Genomic DNA, 20701 nt, shown 5'->3' with positions numbered 1-20701 from the left:
GTTCAGATGGTTGTTGTCTTGCAAACGTCCCCATCCGTTGACTCAGGGATGGAGACGTGGCTGCACGATCCGTTACAGCCATGCGGATAAGATGCCTTTCATTTCGACTGCTAGTGGTAGGAGGCCTTTGGGATCCAGCACGGCGTTCCGTATTACCCTCCTGAACCCACCGATTCCATATTCTGCTAACAGTCATTGGATCTCGACCAACGCGAGCAGCAATGTCGCGATACGATAAACCGCAATCGCGATAGGCTACAATCCGACCTTTATCAAAGCCGGAGACGTGATGGTAGGCATTTCTCCTCCTTACACGAGACATTGCAACAACGGTTCACCAGGCAACGCCGGTCAACTGCTGTTTGTGTATGAGAAATCGGTTGAAAACTTTCCTCATGTCAGCACGTTGTAGGTGTCGCCACCGTCGCCAGCCTTGTGTAAAAGCTCTGAAAAGCTAATCATTTGCATATCACAGCATCTTCTTCCTGTCGGTTAAATTTCGCGTCTGTAGCACGTCATCTACGTGGTGTCGCAATTTTAATGGAGAACTGCACGAATCAGCATGATACTGAGCGTAAAAACATGAAAAACAATAATTATTCCAGCACACAACAACGTAATGAACGCCGAGTTTTTGCAAGTTCCTGGCTTTTTAATGCGTCTGTTGCAAGAAAACTTGGTGTAAGTTCATAAAGCGTTCTCAGTCATCACACAATTTTGCAGCATTCACGCACATCGAAGCATATGGTTCAAATGGCTCTGAGCACTATGGGACTCAACTGCTGTGGTCATCAGTCCCCTAGAACTTAGAACTACTTAAACCTAACTAACCTAAGGACATCACACACATCCATGCCCGAGGAAGGATTCGAACCTGCTACCGTAACAGTCGCACGGTTCCGCACTGCGCGCCTAGAACCGCGAGACCACCGCGGCCGGCTCGAAGCATATCATCGATTACTGGTGCAGACAATTGATTATGTGTGACTGATTATATTTTTACGCAGTCTGTTCTAGAAGCTATCTTTCTATTTCGTTCGTTTATATACGATCAATTTTGTAGTTACTTTGTAAGGTTTTTCCGCCTTCCTGTAAAAGTAAACGTCGTGAGGCTGCACTAGTAGAGGACATTTTGGAGGAATTGCTTCAATACTGCACGTTGGCAGACCCTTTTCTTCCTGAAAAGTTTCTTCGCAGAAACCCTGATTCGTTTGCTATCCACATTAATAGAGGAGCAAAATACGTTGTTCATCTCTCACATACGGCTTCAAAATATCGATTAGAAATTTCTTGTGCAATGCTATTGTAATTTTTCCGGACTTTGGAGATGTTACCTTAACATTTTTGTTTTTTGTGCTTACTCATCAGTTTAGTTTATCGCAGCTGGTCCATATGAGCCAATGATCTCTTTCAGGCAAACAAAGACCGTAGATAGTAATTTTTCGGATAAGGTTACAGCTTATTGTGAAGTGTACAGATGTTTCACTTTATGCATATCCATTTGTTGTACAAGAATCACCTTTGTCCCGCGTTTAGCGAGTGTTTGGTCGTAAGTGGACTGATATTGGCACCTTAAAACATATGTAGTTCACAAATTAGTATCGTATGGTGTGTAAAAATTGTATTTCAAATGATGTAAATGAATCAGCTACTTTTCTCTGTAATACCCGTTTGATCAGTGTTACTCACAAAAACTTGTCGGTACGAGGGTTCGAGTCTAGATATGTAAACTTGACGCAGCATCAAGGACTTTCTGCAGTCAAGCGCTTTCACTCTCGGATACAAATCTAGCGATTTTTCTCTGTCGAACCCGATGTCTGCGTTCGAAGAGCACGACCCACAAGTAAGAAGCTTCAAAATTCAAATGAGGAAATTGGCTAGCACCAGCAACACCTCACTGATGCAATTTTGTCGTCGTCTCCTGATGATAATATTCTCGAGCTTCACGAAACGATCGTAGGTCCACGAATCAACTGTTTTAAGTTGTTCATTCTTCGTTCCACGTTGTTTTATGTATTCTTCTCATATTTTCAAATATTTTATGCTTTTAAGTCGGTTTGCTCCGCTTTTATGAAGAGCGGTGAAATTCCATCCTCGATGCTCTTCCGCTATGATGAAGACCCTAATCGTGTAATCCAGAGGAACATAATCACTGCCAATTTTCGCTTGCTTCTCTTTGGCCTCGTAATCTTGTGATGAAGGTGCAGCGACTTCTTCAGTTTCTTCAAACAGACATTCTTCATTGATGGCCTGATGGGCAACTACTTCGTGTTCTACCAATAGTTGTTTCTCCGCTACCATTTCGATGATTTCCCAAGGTATTTGGTCTCTAACTTCCATGTATTCGAGTTATTACGGCAAAATGTTTCGAAGCGATGAGATTGTTTTGGGGAAGGAGCTCTTCACCATACACGAGTGCCGTTTAGAATCCCACTTTTGAAACTTCAGTCTAAAACGATTCGGCTTCACAGTCAGGTTCACTTTCTCTTGCTGTCGAATTACCGTACATATCACTATATTTATTCGTAAAAACAGACGTCTTGCAGAATTAGGATGTAAGTGCTTTGGAACTAACACGTTACTGAACATTCCCTGTGTTTGTGATCGGTATTTCCCTCCTCTTCCATCACCCGGAGCCTATTTGCGTCTTGCAGCTTGGTCAAAATGGCTCTGAGAATAAAGGGACTTATCAACTGAGGTCATCAGTCCCCTAGAACTTAGAACTACTGAAACCTAACTAAATTCAGGACATCACACACATCCATGCCCGAGGCAGGATTCGAATCAGCGACCGTAGCGGTCACGCTGTTCCAGACTGATGAGCCTAGAACCACTCGGCCACATTGGCCGGCACTTCTGGTTGGTCAAAAACCACCCGTATGATAACTGGGATAATGGGTTCATGCGGTGAGTCGAACCGTACCTGGACGTATACCTGGGAAATGGGCTCACGGTAGGTCGAAACGTACCTGTACAGCTACCGCGAAAACGGGCTGATGGAACGCACTTGCAGATTGCGGTTAGAATGGTAAACCACTTCCACATTTTTAGAGAAAAACCCCAATTTCCAGGGTAAAGATTATGATAACAATAAATTATTCCTTAGATATTGATAATCTGCTTAGTCATAATCAGTTGTTAGAGTAACGTTGGAAAAAAAAATGTTTACGTGCAGCGAGATTCGATCCAGAGACCACATGCTTAGAAAGCTGTGCGCTTATTGACTTTGCTGCGGACTCTTCGAAAGTTCGCGACCATGCGAAAAATATAAGCACCACAGACTTTTTCGAACTCGATCTTCTGAGAGTTGCGCCTCCCTCTTTACAAATGTTGACGTCCTAGTCGCCCCTACACACCCCGCTAATATGAATCAGATCGGTGTGAGGAAGTTCGTACAGTCCTCTTACATGTTTTGTGGAGGAGAGTAAGTACATACTTCTTCGTAGACTGCCGTAAAGAACACTTCTCAAGGCATCGTAGAAGACGGCTTACCGCAGGGTTTGAGGCGGAACCCTTGGCCTTCAAGTTGCAAAGCGAGATGCCTCACACATAGAGCAGAAGTCAAATGCCGGTGCTGAACTTATAATTCTCTGACGCAACCCTTCCATTCTAGCACAGCGTTAGAATGATAAGCATGTACAGTCACCGAGGCGGGGCGAGCGCGGAGTCATCTACGCTATGTGACCAAAAGATCCGGACATCCCCAAAAACATACGTTTTACATATTAGATGCATTGTGCTGCCACCTACTGCCAGGTAATCCATATCAGACACCTCAGTAGTCATTAGACATCTGTGAGAGAGAAGAATGGGGCGCTCCGCAGAGCTCACGGATTCCGAACGTGGTCAGGTGATTAGGTGTCACTTGTGTCACACGGCTGTACGCGAGATTTCCACACTCCTAAACATCCGTAGTTCCACTGTTTCCGATGTGATAATGAAGTGGAAACGTGAAGGGACACGTACAGCACACAAGCGTACAGGCCGACCTCGTCTCTTGACTGACAGAGACCGCCGACAGTTGAAGAGGGTCGTAATGTGTAATAGGTAGGCAGCTATCCAGACCATCACACAGGTATTTCAAACTGCATCAGGATCCACTGCAGCTGCTATGTCAGTTAGGCGGGAGGTGAGGAAACTTGGATTTTATGGACGAACGGCTGCTCATAAGCCACACATCACGCCGGTAAATGCCAAACGACGCCTCGCTTGGTGTAAGAAGTGTAAACATTGGACGACTGAACAGTGGAAAAACGTTGTGTGAAGTGAAGAATTACGGTGCACAATGTGGCGATCCGCTGGCAGGTTGTGGGTATGGCGAATGTCCGGTGAACGTCATCTGCAAGAGTGTGTAGTGCCAACAGTAAAATTCGGAGGCGGTGGTGCTATAGTGTGGTCGTGTTTTCCATGGAGGGGGCTTCAACAGTGGAAAGCAAGAAGGTGCTTAACCTTCTTGCTTTCCACTGTTGAAGAGCAATTCGGGGTTGGCGATTGCTTCTTTCAAAACGATAGAGCACCTGTTCATAATGCACGCCCTGTGGTGGAGTGGTTACATGACAATAACATCCCTGTAACGGACTGGCCTGCACAGAATCCTGACCTTAATCCTATAGAACACCTTTGGGATAATTTGGAACGCCGACTTCGTGCCGGGCCTCACCGACTGACATCGATACCTCTCCTTAGTGCAGCACTCCATGAAGAAAGAGCTGCCATTCCCCAAGAAACCTTCCAGCACCTGAATGAACGTATGCCTGCGAGAGTGGAAGCTGTCATTAAGGCTAAGGGTGGGCCAATACCATATTGAATTCCAGCATTACCGATGGAGGGCGCCACGAACTTGTAAGTCATTTTCAGCCAGGTGTCCGCATACTTTTGATCACATGGTGTGTGTTGGATCAGGATTTGGTCTTGCTGATCTAATTTTCAGAGCTAGATAGCTGCACCATGCTCTTAGGCCACTGTACAGGTACGTGGTGGGCCGAATGGTTCAAATGGTTCAAATGGCTCTGAGCACTATGGGACTTATTATCTATGGTCACCAGTCCCCTAGAACTTAGAACTACTTAAACCTAACTAACCTAAGGACATCACACAACACCCAGTCATCACGAGGCAGAGAAAATCCCTGACCCCGCCGGGAATCGAACCCGGGAACCCGGGCGTGGGAAGCGAGAACGCTACCGCACGACCACGAGCTGCGGACGTGGGCCGAATGAAAGTGGCCCAGGGCACAAAGGAACACAGCCGACAAACGGAAATACGGGGCTAACCTGACTACAGCAGATGTTGAAAGTGACCACCATACACCTCTTGGCACTTTTGGACCCTTGTCAGCAAGTTTATGAAGCCGGATCGAAGATGGAATGCTGGAATTGCTGCTATCTCATGTGAAATGTTCAATTGAAGTTGTTGAAGACTATGAGGGTTACTGCGATACACTTTGCACTTGAGAGCTACCTAAAAAGGTAATCGCATACTCACAGACCAGGTGACCTGTATGGCCACCTAGGGCCGCGACAACTCTGTCAGGCTTGAAGACTTTGTAAATGTGCTCCAAGGTTCGGCAGGCTATATGGGAGGTTGCTCCATTCTGTTGGAAGTAACTGTAGATCTGTTCTTCTTCTGTTAATGCTGCCACAATTCGTTTCAAAATGTTGGCAATGTAGCACGCTGAAGTCAGGTCTGACGAAAGAAGACCGGACCAATAATGCGGCGTACAGATACTGCACTCCAAATCCCAATTTTCTGATCATGCAACTGTGTTTCGTGGAAGTTATGCAGATTCTCCGCAGCCCCGAACCTGTGATTCTGTTGGTTGGCATAATCACTCAAGAGAAACCAGGCTTCATCAGACATAAAAAACAGATCTATGGCCAAGTCCTTCATCGTTGTCTCGCAAGACAGCTACTTACAAAACTGGACGACTGCGTAGCATTTGCTGATTTTATTGCGTGTTGATTTAGTACGGCTCTGAAGCATTTTCTGCTGAAATGCAGCCACATTTTTCGCTGCGCGGGCACGTTTCGGAATCTTTTCTGACTTACTCAAAACAGAACATGTCTGACATTATTTTTGGACTAAGCGTTGCGTGGCACACTTTGCTGCTTTCCTTTGTCACCATTAAACTACTCAGCAAACAACTGACCATACCGTTTCCACGACCCTGTTTTCGCTTAACACAACGGTCACCCGCTACTCCGCTATGGGTAACATCGTCCCCTTTGCAGTGCTTCATTCACACTGACACGCTCTGAACCTGTGTGCATCACGTGATGGCCATACGCGTGGTGTGCGCGTCACGGTGTGTGGTTATATGCATACATTCATGTCCAGTGGTATCCAGTCGTCCGGGCCACTTTTATTTGCCCCAGCCTGTATCTGTTCATGCTTTTCCGAGGCCTTTCTTTAATTCATTAACTTTTTCCGCAAACATTGGTCATTTTCGCCACAGGGTTTTATATAGTTTCTCTCAAGTATCCACCTACCTGTGCCAATGCTATAGTACGTATTTGCAATCCGTTCTTCGTTTGATAATTGTTTGTACTCTTGATTCAGTGGCTAGAGCATTTTTGATGTCTTTTATCAGTCAGTTAGGTTGTTATAGTGATCCTTAGTTTCCTTTCGTAGTTTGGTGGATGCCGTTATCAATACGTGCATGTGAGGTGCGGTACCCAAACTTTCATGTTTAATTTGGTGACCCCTGGTAATTTCATTAGATGAACCGTTATCCGTTGCGTGACTTTGCTTTACTTTAATTCGCATGATCTTATAGGGACTTTTCTGCCACGGTATGTCACCAGCGACAGAAACTGTAGCATCTCAGGAGTATGCTAATCTGCTTAACTGGCACCTCACAATTCGTCATTTCTCTCCTCATTATATTTCCCATATACCGTGTACGTAAATGTAATATGAAAATTGATAGATTTAATTATGACCGACCCTCATAGACAAATATCACAGGAAATTTTAGACTGAAACAGGTGTCAATATAAAAGTCGTGATGTTTTTAAGATAAGTGCCATTGTTAGGACTGAAAGCTGGTTGTGTCAAATATCCACATTTTCGTGATTCGTGAGAGTCAGTCCAGAGAACTGATTATTCTAGGAAGGACTGACTCACTAAATAACACTGTACAGATTATTAGTAGGAACTGACATATGTACGTACGTCTCTCTCTCTCTCTCCCTCTCTCTCTCTCACACACACACTCACACACAGAGAGAAATAGAGAGAGGGAGAGAGAGAGAGAGAGAGAGAGAGAGAGACGTATGTACATATGTCAGATGTTACTAATAATCTTCACAGTATTATTTAGTGAGTGAGTCCTTCCTAGAATAATCAATACTCTGGTTTGACTCACAAATCACGGAAATGTGGATATTTGATACAACCAGCTTTCAGTTCTAACAATGGATAAACTAAACTCCCTCCGAACAGGCCTTGAAAAGCCCAACGGTACCGAACGGCCGCCGTGTCATCCTCAGCTCACAGGCCTCACTGGATGCGGAGATGGAGGGGCACGTGGTCAGCACACCGCTCTCCCGGCCGTATGTCAGTTTCCGAGACCGGAGCCGCTACTTCTCAGTCAAGTAGCTCCTCAGTTTGCCTCACAAGGGCTGAGCGCACTCCGCTTGCCAACAGCGCTCGGCAGACCCGATGGTCACCCATCAAAGTGCTAGCCCAGCCCGACAGCGCTTAACTTCGGTGATCTGACGGGAACTGGTGTTAACACTGCGGCAAGGCCTTTGGCTCGCGAGAATGGCACTTATCTTAAAAACGTCACGACTTTTATATTGATACATATTTCAATCTAAAATTTCCTGTGATATTTCTCTTTCTCTGTATGGGTTGCTCATAATTAAACCTGTCAATTTTCATATTACATTTGTATACTCCCATACACACACACACACACACAGAGAGAGAGAGAGAGAGAGAGAGAGAGAGAGAGAGAGAGATGTTGAAGTACACCTCCAGTAATTTCCTCCAGTGTGTGCCACATCTTGGCCTCTTCTCTGACAGCTCAGTCTAGTAGCTTTCCATATCTTGTCCCATCAGTTTAGCAGCTCGCACCCCCTCCTACCCCCTAAGCTCACTGCTAATTCTTCGACTACAATATAGTGCCAGGTTTGCTTCTGGTATCAGAACCTGTTCACTGTCGTCTCAGACAAACTGCCTACTCCAGGAACTCACTCATCTTAGCAACAAATCCTATGTGACTTGTTCTCTCTGTCTTAAAGCCTGGTATAATCTTTTTCGCCGCTCTTTGCGCTGTTCAGAGTTGTTCTTTGGTGAATTTATTGAGTATCGAGATCATAACTCAGTGCTGGTAGATTACATTGTCTGTAACTTCTTGTCTTCCCTTGATTTTCATCTTTAATCTGAAGACCACTAAATGATTCTCAAAAACTAGACAAATACTTTACATGCCGCATGCATATGTGAATGTTAATAAACCATTTATGATAAATATTGGTGCCTAATGACAGTGCAGAAGAGCTATATAACATGAGTACGTAGCTTTGCAATACCTTAAAAGGTTTCAAGATACCACAAACAGAACAGAATTCTAGACAAATAACATAAAAATTTCACGAAATGTTCTAATGGCTCTGAGCACTATGGGACTTAACATCTGAGGTCATCAGTCCCCTAGAACTTAGAACTACTGAAATCTAACTAACCTAAGGACATCACACACATCCATGCCCGAGGCAGGATTCGAACCTGCGTCTGTAGCAGCAGCGCGGTTCCGGACTGAAGCGCCTAGAACCGCTTGGCCACAGCGGCCGGCCTTCACGAGATGTAATACATTTGTCTGAGCTGCTGCGAAAGACTTAATATATCGTAGTGATGCCATCTCATGTGGCTCCTGTAGGTTTATGTGTAGGAAAAGAAAGTGCTAATGGCTGGAATTACGACTGGCAGGCGAAAAGGCCACTAAAAATAATGTTGTATTCCTTTTTGTTGTATAAAATACATATCGGAAAAAGTTAGCAACACAATTTTATTTGTTCTCCCTGAAAATAACTTCCACTAATGCCCATAAAATTCTTCACGGATGTAGAGCCCATCATATTGTGAAGTGAACTGTTGTTTCAGCCACTGCTGTGTACGCCTTATGCTATAAGGTCCTCAGCAGTGTACTTCATATACTACTGGTTCAATGCTGCTTGAACTCTAAAATACTTCCAATCATCACATGACAAGGGTGTTACAAAGTCATCATATGACTGGACATTGGGAAGATGGAGAAGTTTTATGATCGCTTACTGAATTTTATTTTTGTTAGCGTCTTTTTGATCAACATTAACAAATAAGAAAAAGACTGGCTAGTTTGTTAGTACTCAAGGTATGCCTGGTGGGGGCTAAAGTGGTCAGTTGGTTCAATGTTGTTATTTTCTTTGGAACCAAGCGAGAGAACTTTTGTGTTGAAAAATTGGTTTAATCTCTTTCAATATTCCTTTTCCTAGTGACAAAGAACAAAATTATTTCTGTATAATGTTCTCCTGCAGAATGGTGTGAAACATTCAATCAGATAACCTCTTGGGGGTGATGTTTATTCTGTAGCCTAGCCATCTTGCATTGAGAAGAGTGTTACCTCATACCAGAACGAAAGTTTCTGAAATACTGGTAGCACTACACCAGAACGCTGCTCAGAACAGTGCTAATGTTTCATTCGAACACTGACAAGTTATATCGTACACCTGGTCCCTATTCATGTTTCTTCCATGTCATTATCTCTTCTATATTTACCGCAACATTCCGCAAACCACTGAAGCGCATGGCAGAGGGTGCTTCTCATTGCACTATGTATTTTTGTTTAATTCCATTCGGTTTGCGTGCGGAATGACTGATTAAGTGGTCCATTGTGTGCTGTAATTAGTCCAGTTTTGTCTCTGCAGTCTCTACGGGGAAGAAACACAGGGTGCTATAATGTACTCCCAGTTCTTCAAACTTTGAAAGTGGCGTGCTTGGTGTCTACCATGAAGATTCACGTGTTTCAGCATTTCTGTGACACTTTGCGTGAGTCTAATAAATATGTGACCAGGCGTGTTTTCCTTCTTTGGATACTTTCCGTGACTCATGTTATTTCTGTTTGGTAGTTTGCTGAACACTTGGACAACGTTCTAGGGTGGGGTACAGGAGGGTTTTGAAAGCTATCTCCCTTGCAAATTGATAATTTTTCGTGTATCTTACCAATGAACCAAAGCCATCCATGTGCTTTACCTATGATTCAACCTATGCAACCATAAGTCCACAATTTTTACACTCAGGTATTATAATGAACTAAGCAGTGATGGATGTTTTAATCATAGGATACTACTGTTCTTCATTTTGTGAAATGCGCCTTTTTTAAATTTCTGAACCATTAAAGCAAGTTACCATTCGATGAAACTTCTGAATTCTTATCAGTATTTTGACTGGATATTTGCGGAAGATTTTGTCAAATGTTGGCGTACTGCATGATAGTCAATGGGCCATATACGAGAAATCTGCGGTTGCTACTGATATTGGTTGACAGATCATTAGTGATCAGACTCTTGAGTACAATTCCTGCTTAAACAGGTTTAAAAATATGTGCAAGAAGTTTGTAACTTGTTCGTCTGAAGACTCATACTGTAAATGTTTCGTGTTATCCATTTCATAATTGCGCAGCCACAGTTGTCTCAAAGAGAACATCAAGAAAACTGAGTCATAGTTTTCCCATTTACGAGCCAAGAATGTGTAACGATACTATCGTACCATGTGCATAGTTGAGTACTTGTTGAACTACGTGATCGGCATCAGAGCCTGCCGGCCGCGGTGGCCGAGCGGTTCTAGGCGCTTTAGTCCGGTACCGCGCGACTGCTACGTTCGCAGGTTCGAATCCTGCGTCGGGCATGGATGTGTGTGATGTCCTTAAGTTAGCTAGGGGACTGATGACCTGAGATGTTGAGTCCCATAGTGCTCAGAGCCATCTGAACCATCAGAGCCTTCCCAATTTGTTCTGCTCTCTCAGTGTCTTAACGTTAAGATGCGTCCATACGCTGCCTTTTTTCTGTTCAACATGAGCTTTTATTTCCAACAATGCAAGCACGCATGCGTATTTGTGCATGCCTAATGTGCCTGTATTGGAGGACGTGCGCTGTAGCGCATTGCTTCCAGGGTTAGGTGAGAATCACTTTCGTTGTTTAGCAGACGACAGGCAGCTGGTTCCCATGTGTATTTCGTTGTGTAACGCGTTGTGGTTATTCTCTAATGCGACTTATTTGAATTGATGACTGTTGACTGCAAAGAAACCACGCTTACATTTATAGATAACTGGTTGACAAACCAGGCATTGCTCGAGTATTCATTTTGCCAGTTTTCTGTTAGAAACGAAAACAAATACGAACTTTGTAGTATTATATCCCGGAGAGTTTCTGTACGCTGGGATCAGCTGCTTCACGTGTCTACAACACGATTTAGTAAAGGTCTCTGTGGCAACGTTTCTTCATAGCTCTATAAATGGCGACTGTTTTCGCCTACAGCCGTTTGCGTTTCGCAGTTGAAAGCTGTCATAAGTGCTGTCAAGTGTCAGGAATTTCCTTACGTTGACTCGACTGCAGGAGTGTCTTAGCAGTAAACTATAAACGTATTAAGACTTCATCCGCGTTGCGGCTTTTTTTACGCATCTCAGTGTTTATGACATCACATCTCTTGAGCTATGGCCGGCCGCGGGGGTCTCGCGGTTCTAGGCGCTCAGTCCGGAACCGCGCGACTGCTACGGTCACAGGTTCGAATCCTGCCTCGGGCATGGATGTGTGTGATGTCCTTAGGTTAGTTGGGTTTAAGTAGTTCTAAGTTCTAGGGGACTGATGACCACAGATGTTAATTCCCATAGTGCTCAGAGCCATTTGAATCTTGAGCTATGTGTCGTTCAGTGATATATTTGTGTAGGTACATTGAGCGACATTTGTGGATATTTTCTGCAAAACGTGTTGCGAATAAAGTAGGAAAGATGTGATAAATTTAAATGTCATGCATCATGAAGGAATTTTGAAGGTGCATGTAGCTGCATTTGTGGACACTGCCTCAAATTTATTACGAATAGAGTTAGTAGCACAGAAGTAATAAATTTAAACATCATGAATGATGCGGCAGTTTTTCACGCATTTCATTGTTTATGACGTCATACTATGATACGTAGGTGGTTCTTGCCCCGACAGCGATTATTGCCAGACAGTAAGGGTTACGTGTATAAATATTGGTTGAAATAGGTCCACTGGTTTAGGAGATATGGTACGTACACACACACACACACACACACACACACACACACACACATTTTTATTATATGTACGGATTAGAAACGAGAAGAAGTCATATGGAGCGTCGCTTGTAAAGATTGTTAGAATAAAAATTTGAGACGTGATACCCTGAGCGTCAAGTATTATCTTGAACTTGGTGGGAATTTGTATAGTGTTATTGTAAAGAATGAGATAAATTTCGAAATACACTCCTGGAAATTGAAATAAGAACACCGAGAATTCATTGTCCCAGGAAGGGGAAACTTTATTGACACATTCCTGGGGTCAGATACATCACATGATCACACTGACAGAACCACAGGCACATAGACACAGGCAACAGAGCATGCACAATGTCGGCACTAGTACAGTGTATATCCACCTTTCGCAGCAATGCAGGCTGCTATTCTCCCATGGAGACGATCGTAGAGATGCTGGATGTAGTCCTGTGGAACGGCTTGCCATGCCATTTCCACCTGGCGCCTCAGTTGGACCAGCGTTCGTGCTGGACGTGCAGACCGCGTGAGACGACGCTTCATCCAGTCCCAAACATGCTCAATGGGGGACAGATCCGGAGATCTTGCTGGCCAGGGTAGTTGACTTACACCTTCTAGAGCACGTTGGGTGGCACGGGATACATGCGGACGTGCATTGTCCTGTTGGAACAGCAAGTTCCCTTGCCGGTCTAGGAATGGTAGAACGATGGGTTCGATGACGGTTTGGATGTACCGTGCACTATTCAGTGTCCCCTCGACGATCACCAGTGGTGTACGGCCAGTGTAGGAGATCGCTCCCCACACCATGATGCCGGGTGTTGGCCCTGTGTGCCTCGGTCGTATGCAGTCCTGATTGTGGCGCTCACCTGCACGGGGCCAAACACGCATACGACCATCATTGGCACCAAGGCAGAAGCGACTCTCATCGCTGAAGACGACACGTCTCCATTCGTCCCTCCATTCACGCCTCTCGCGACACCACTGGAGGCGGGCTGCACGATGTTGGGGCGTGAGCGGAAGACGGCCTAACGGTGTGCGGGATCGTAGCCCAGCTTCATGGAGACGGTTGCGAATGGTCCTCGCCGATACCCCAGGAGCAACAGTGTCCCTAATTTGCTGGGAAGTGGCGGTGCGGTCCCCTACGGCACTGCGTAGGATCCTACGGTCTTGGCGTGCATCCGTGCGTCGCTGCGGTCCGGTCCCAGGTCGACGGGCACGTGCACCTTCCGCCGACCACTGGCGACAACATCGATGTACTGTGGAGACCTCACGCCCCACGTGTTGAGCAATTCGGCGGTACGTCCACCCGGCCTCCCGCATGCCCACTATACGCCCTCGCTCAAAGTCCGTCAACTGCACATACGGTTCACGTCCACGCTGTCGCGGCATGCTACCAGTGTTAAAGACTGCGATGGAGCTCCGTATGCCACGGCAAACTGGCTGACACTGACGGCGGCGGTGCACAAATGCTGCGCAGCTAGCGCCATTCGACGGCCAACACCGCGGTTCCTGGTGTGTCCGCTGTGCCGTGCGTGTGATCATTGCTTGTACAGCACTCTCGCAGTGTCCGGAGCAAGTATGGTGGGTCTGACACACCGGTGTCAATGTGTTCTTTTTTTCATTTCCAGGAGTGTAGGTAAACAGAGGAGGAGGAGGAGGATAAGAAGGAAAAGAAGCCTAAAAATTCATTAAAAGTGCTGATGAAAACGGTTGAATATTGAGGAGCCTGCAATTCCCGGTATGTTGTCTTCGACGGCGAGTGCTCATCAGAGACAAGGACATCACTAGGAGTGCTGCAGGAAAGTGTCACAGAACCGTTACTATCTTCTATGTGCGTAAATGATCTGGAGGACATATCCTGTCCTCCACATCATTTACGCACACAGAAGATAGTAACGGTTCTGTGACACTTTCCTGTGCAATCTGTGGCTTCTTGCTGGTGATGCTGTGTTGTATGGGAAGGTGTTGTCGTTGACTGTAGGAGGATACAAGACGTCTTAGACAAAATTTCTAGTTGGTGTGATGAGTGGAAGCTAGCTTAAAATGTAGAAAACTGCAAGTTCATGCAGATGAGTAGGAAAAACAAACCCACAATGTTCGAATACAGTACTGTTGGTGTGCTGCTTGGCAGCGTAACGTTGCAAAGCGATATGAAATGGAATGAGCACGTAAGGACTGTAGTAGGGAAGGCGAATGGTGGACTTAGATTTATTCTGAGAATTTTAGGAAAGTGTGTTTTATCTGTAAAGGAGACCGTATATAGGGCACTGCTAGTGCGTCCCGTTGTTGAGTACTATTCGAGTGTTTGGGACCCGCCCCGGGTCGGATTAAAGGAAGTCATCGAAGCAATTGAGGACCCCTACTAGATTTGTTGCCGTTAGGTTCGAACAACACACAAGTATTACGGAGATGCTTTGGGAACTCGAATGAGAATCACTGGAAGGAAGGCGACGTTCTTTTCTAGGAGGTCTAATGAGAAATGTAGAGAACTGGCATTTGAGGCTGACTGCAGAACGATTCTACTGTTGCATCGTGTATTTCGCGTAAGACACGTGAAGATATTATTAGGGGAATCAGGACGGATGAATATAGTCAGTCGTTTTTCTCCGCTCTCTTTGCGAGTAGAGCCGAAAAGGAAATGACTAGTAGCGGCACGTTGTACCCTCAGCCACACACCACACAGTGGCTGTGCAGAGTATGTATGTAGAAGTAGATGAACAAAAGTAGGGGCGGGATACGTGGAGCTGTTTGACAAATTATTAAAAATTTAAATAAAGGCCATTGATGATATAAAAAATAAGAAACGAAAAAACGCAACCCCCATTCTAGTGAACTCCGGCGTCTACAGTATTCATAATTAGTCTAGTTTGAGAATATTGTAAGTGGGGTGTTCCTGTGTTGGCAGCGCTGTGTAGTAGCGCTTTGCATTGGATCTCTGACTGCGCTTTCTTTGTAAGAGAGTCTGTGGCTGGTTGGAATCGTTGTTGGAAGTTAATCGCCAGTAGTGTTGGGCAGTTGGAAGTTAGTCGCCAGCAGTGATGGAAGTACTGTTGGGCAGTTGGAGGTGAACAGCCAGCAGTGATTGATGTTGGATGTGAGAAGTTAGCATTGATGAAGGGTAGAGGTCTGAAGTGTTAGCGTAGGCTAACGATCTGTGCACGTTCGACTTGGAGATCGAATATTATTCATAGTTATATACCTTTGTACTAGATGTCAATTACGATTTATAATCGTGTTTGAACTGGATGTCACATTACTAAGGTAAAAAAAAAATACATTGTTTGGTGTGCAACAAAACCTTTCCTTAGCTAACCACATGCCTATTAGTAGTTAGTGGCTTTAGTAGTTAGTGGCTTTAGTAGTTAGAATCTTTTATTTAACTGGCAGTATTGACGCTCGCTGCCTTGCAGTTGTTCGCGTAATGAAGATTTTTGTGAGGTAAGTGCTTAATAAAATGTATAGGTTATTGTTGAGATTTCTTTTTAGTCAGGGCCATTCTTTTGAATTAATTATTTGAAGTCAGGTTGTAATTTTTTTGAGCTGTCAGATTTTGTTGCTCCACACTATTGGGGGTCAATGTTGACATGATAAGAAAAAGTAAAGAGAAAGTAGGCTCAGTATGTGCAGTTTTACTGAGCTGTTTCAGAATCAAATAACGTAGAAGTTTCATCTTCTCAGTCATTCTGCAATTTAAGTACAGACATACATTTAAATAAAGAAGTTTCAATATTAATGTATGTATAATCTTTTGTGATTGAAGTATACAAAAAACTCTGTTATAAAATAAAATGCAAATGACGGATAGAAAGTCAGTTAACCTTCACAAAAAAATGGTTCAAATGGCTCTGAGCACTATGGGACTTATCATCTGAGGTCATCAGTCCCCTAGAACTTAGAACTACTTAAACCTATCTATCCTAAGGACATCACACACACCCACGCCCGAGGCAGGATTCGAACCTGCGACCGCAGCGGTCACGCGGTTCCAAACTGAAGCGCCCAGAACCGCACGGCCACTCCGACCGTCTTAACCTTCACATAAAGGCTAAGAACATCAATCATATACTCCTCATATTCATCAGTTTCAGGAATAATCACTGAAATGCTTTCTTCTGAAATACGAAATAAATAGCTCAAAATGCTTAACAAGTGGACGGTTCCCAGCAACTTGATCGCTGCAGTTTCCCAAGCATACAATCTAAAACGTTAAAGTGACTTCCTCCTGAAATCTGCAAATAAAGCGTCGCCGTCACTTTGTATTTCTCTTCTGTTATTTAGATACAGCTTTACCAGTAGTGCCCCTCGCATTTTCTTTGTCTGACACGTTTAGCCACAACAAACGCGGCACAGATTGTCCAGTAAGGAAATGGGTGCATAACAGTATCCCTGAACAATGAGGCAGCATGTGTAGACGATAGGTCGCTTGCGTTAGATTACATTCGGTACTCTAGTTTCTGTGCATCTTTTTTTTTTTCGTATGCGTCTGAACTACCGTAAGAGGAAAGAGGCATCGTGAGCACTTACCTTTTCACCATCCGTACTGTGCAATTTTCTTTCAATTTGTGCTCTCGCTCTCTGTCTATCTGATCCCTTCCTTCTCCACCCACTACACGCACACACACACACACACACAAACACACACACACTGCATTGCACTGCACTGAATTTGCGAAGTGATATGCTTGTGTCATACCCACGACCGCTACCTAAACTGGATGTCGAACTATAGCTGTCTGCGTCTGCCCAAGATCCTCCAATTGGTTTGCACCCGTATGGGCCGATTAGATGTATGAATAAATACAAAACGAGCTGTTTAAAAATTGATGCAGTGGTGACATTCAAATGGCTATTGTGATAAGAACATGGACAGGCTAATCAGAAAATTAATGCTGTTACATTTAATTTATGCTGCACTCGTACAGTATGTTGTCATGCACCACAACGTCATGAAATGCTACAGAAATCTGTAAATTAAGTATCCTTTCAGCCAAAAAGTTTTAGTTTTTGTAATTCATATACAGGAATGAAGTAGCGCAAACAAAGCAGGTCTCTCTTGAACAGCTGACGTCATTTGCTGAGACTTTACACAATTAATTATAAAAATTACAAACTGTGACGTATGGGCCACTCACTGGCCAGACCTGCAACACCTCTGATACCTTTGGTACGTGAGTGGCGTAACCTGAAAGAGCTTACATCAGCAGACGACAGAACTGCATTCACACGCACTCGCTTGGCTAGCAAGCGGCAGAAGAGCTTTGCTGGATGTCGCCAGCCCTGTGGACCTGTTTGCCTTCATGTGTTACTTCATCGTAGACAATTCCTGTAGGATTGTGTGGCCAAGGGGTATTTACGGCGGTGCAATATCGCTTCAAGCTAGTCTTTTGCCAAGCTCTGGCAAGGCGCCGAATGCACCAGCACGTTTTCAGTCAGAGTCCCTGTCGGAATCTTTGCTACGTACAAAGCCATGCTGCATCAGCAATTGCCCACCGAGGGAGCCGCCCTTGTCTGCTTCACAATCATCAGAATTTGGCCTCTGCATTGGAGACAAGCAGGAACTTCATATCGGCTACCGATCTTCACTACCTTATTCTGTTCTACTTCCGAGTGAATATTAAACTTAGACCATTTTCATCACTACAGCCCTCAGGTTATGTTCGACTTCCGTAAATACAGTGTTAATTGTACTGTAACAATTAAATTTTGTCCGAAAGAGGAGCTCTTGGTTGATGAATTTATTAATAAAACTATTCTACGTTGTTTCCTGGCCTTTGTTCTCATTGCACCTCAAACGGTGAATGACTTATGAGTTTACAACAAATATTTCTCGAGCCCCATTGCCTCCGCTGACTGCAGTGCTACCTCTAAGTGCCGTCTCATATCAGTAAGCAATGAGGGTTTTTTGGGTCCCTTCATCTCCATCGGCTCCATTGCAAAGTTTCGCCCCATAGCAAGAAACAACGAGATACTTTTCTGTCAATTAAAACTTTCACGCGTATTCTTCACCCATATACACAGTGTGTATGTGTGTGTGTGTGTGTGAGTGAGTGAGTGAGTGAGAGAAAGAGAGAGAGACCCACATCATGAAGATGTTGATAGTGAGTGTTTTCTCCAACAAGCGAAATGCCCCGTTCGTCCTCAACATTGAAGAGGCACCTCAAGTCCTGTCTTTTCTCTCCGACTTGCCACAGATACAGAGAGCCTTACGAAACAGCTGGAGGCACCCAGCCACCATCCCAGACGCTCCTCCTCTGGACACGTCCGCCACAGCTTGCTGCTTGTAGCACCACAGTGGAACCCCTGGCCAGCATCACCAAGGCTCTGGACGATCACAATCCTGGTTGATCCTCCGTTGTCAAACACCACCAGACTGAACCGCAGCTGTTTCCTTCTTTCACGGATCCTTTATCTGCATCCACATCTGTCTTCATGTATAGATCTTACGAAATCTCTTACCAGCACACTTTCGAAGTTGCTCCAATTTTCTCCTGCCTGTCCCATCATGTGCCTCATCTACACGTGAAATGTCTATTCCAGTCGTCGGTGTCTATCCTCAGAAAACTTTTTTTTAATTATTTTCCTTTACAGGCACGATCACTGCACTCGCTTCCCTCTGTTTCCGATGCTTCGACAGCCAAATATGTCCTCCAGACAGAATCATTTTCTCACCCAAGAGTGCCCACACTTATCTATGCCTTCCAGAGCACTACAATTTCAAATCCTTCCGCTCTCTCTGCACTTCCATCACACTCTTCTGCCCTCTGCGCATTAATATTTTACTTTCAAGAGCTACCGCACACATCTCTAGCCTCTCAGCACAGCCATTTTCCATTATCCATGCTTCCACACTCATTTATGCCCTCCAGGCCCAACAGGTTAACTTTTCACATGCTCTCACACTCACGTGCGCAGTTTTCCTTTCCAAGCACTCCAACCCTCACACCCGCCCTCTGGGTACAGTTTTTCCATATCATTTTCAGAGTGCCTTCGCATCACATTGAACCACATATGTCCCATATGCGGGACCGCTCACATCACTCCACGTCTGCACACACCAGCCTCGTGGGGGGCCAGGATCCAAGCCTAACAACATTGGCGCGGGACATCTCGGATGCTTCCGTTCCTCGACACTGCCACCACTGGACGCCAGCCTTCATCATCCTGCTCTTGGGCCTGTCTGTGTGAGAAGTGACACTACACTCCAGATCCACATACCTCCAGCAGAATCAACATGGTGTACCCCCATCAAACACTGACATCTTTCAAAAGGATTTTAATGATCTTTTGTTCTAGACAGACATACTCGCTTCCAGCGCAAAGGACAACACCAACATGCCACTGCTTCAACAGGATTGCAGCCCCCCGCTTCCATGGACATCAAACTGTCTCCACTCCCAGATCCCACACTGACGGACGTCGCCCAGTTTCCTGGGTCACCAGTTCCATGGGGGGAGCATGTTTCCTGACCTGAGATGGTACCGGGGGAGGGGGGCGGGGGGGAGGCGTGGTGTATGGGCTAATCGCCAGGCTTATCTGCAACCCCTGTCACATCGTTCTATGCGAGCGGCCTGACAAGGAAGGGGGTACGTCAGCAGATGACACATCAATCTCGCGCTCGACTTGAGGTCGTCGTCTATGTGGACCTGTTTGCCTCTGCGGCCACGTGATCAAATATAGACCCTCTGGTATCCCTATGTGGCTTAGGAATCTAGGGCAGCGCAGAGCTGCTCCAAGCTAATCTTACATCGAGCTTTGGTACAGGCAGTGAGTGCATCCGCAGTTCTACACGCAGTCTCGATTGGAACCTTCGCCACGAACCATCCCATGCTGCACTGACCACCACCAGCCGAGGGACCTTTCATTGACCACCTCTGCCGTCACCAGAAATTGGTCTCTGCATCAGAAACAACCAGGAACTTGGTATCACCCATCGACCTTCACTACGTTACTCTGTTCTTCTTCCATGTGAATATTAAACTTTGTCTGTTTTCATCATTACGGCCGTCGCCTAAGTTCGGACATGTGTAAATTCAGTGGTAACCACCAGCTTTCACAAGCTCTTATAGTGAGTAACTTTTCTCCAAAGTAGGAGCATTTATTAATAAAACTGTTCTGCATTTTTTGCTTGGTCTGTGGCCCCATTGCATCTCGATAGATGTAACACATGCTACTAATGACCTAAACAAATATTAAAATGTGAAAGAGTCGCTGCTTCTCTGTTTAAAGCTAAATTAGTTCTTACACACGTATCGAAACTTGTACAGCTTGAGTGATGCATTTCTTGCCAGCATTTATATCGCAACTAAGTGTCATTGAAACAATTACTGCAAATGCGACAGAACATTAAATAGCTAGTTATCAGGAACCTTATCTGCACTTCAGGGGACTGCATGTGGTCTGTTTCGACGAGAAAGATACTTGTGCAAG

At 45.0% G+C, this 20701-nt stretch overlaps 1 pseudogene; it reads right to left on the bottom strand.

The window, feature by feature from the left end:
• Window positions 1-7638: 7638 nt before the first annotated feature.
• On the bottom strand, window positions 7639-7756 carry LOC126204097 (5S ribosomal RNA; annotated as a pseudogene).
• Between the last annotated feature and the right edge of the window lie 12945 nt (window positions 7757-20701).

Source organism: Schistocerca nitens, chromosome 1 (genome assembly GCF_023898315.1).
Source record: "Schistocerca nitens isolate TAMUIC-IGC-003100 chromosome 1, iqSchNite1.1, whole genome shotgun sequence".
NCBI classification, from domain to species: domain Eukaryota; kingdom Metazoa; phylum Arthropoda; class Insecta; order Orthoptera; family Acrididae; genus Schistocerca; species Schistocerca nitens.
This window is presented reverse-complemented; position numbering and strand designations above follow the sequence as displayed.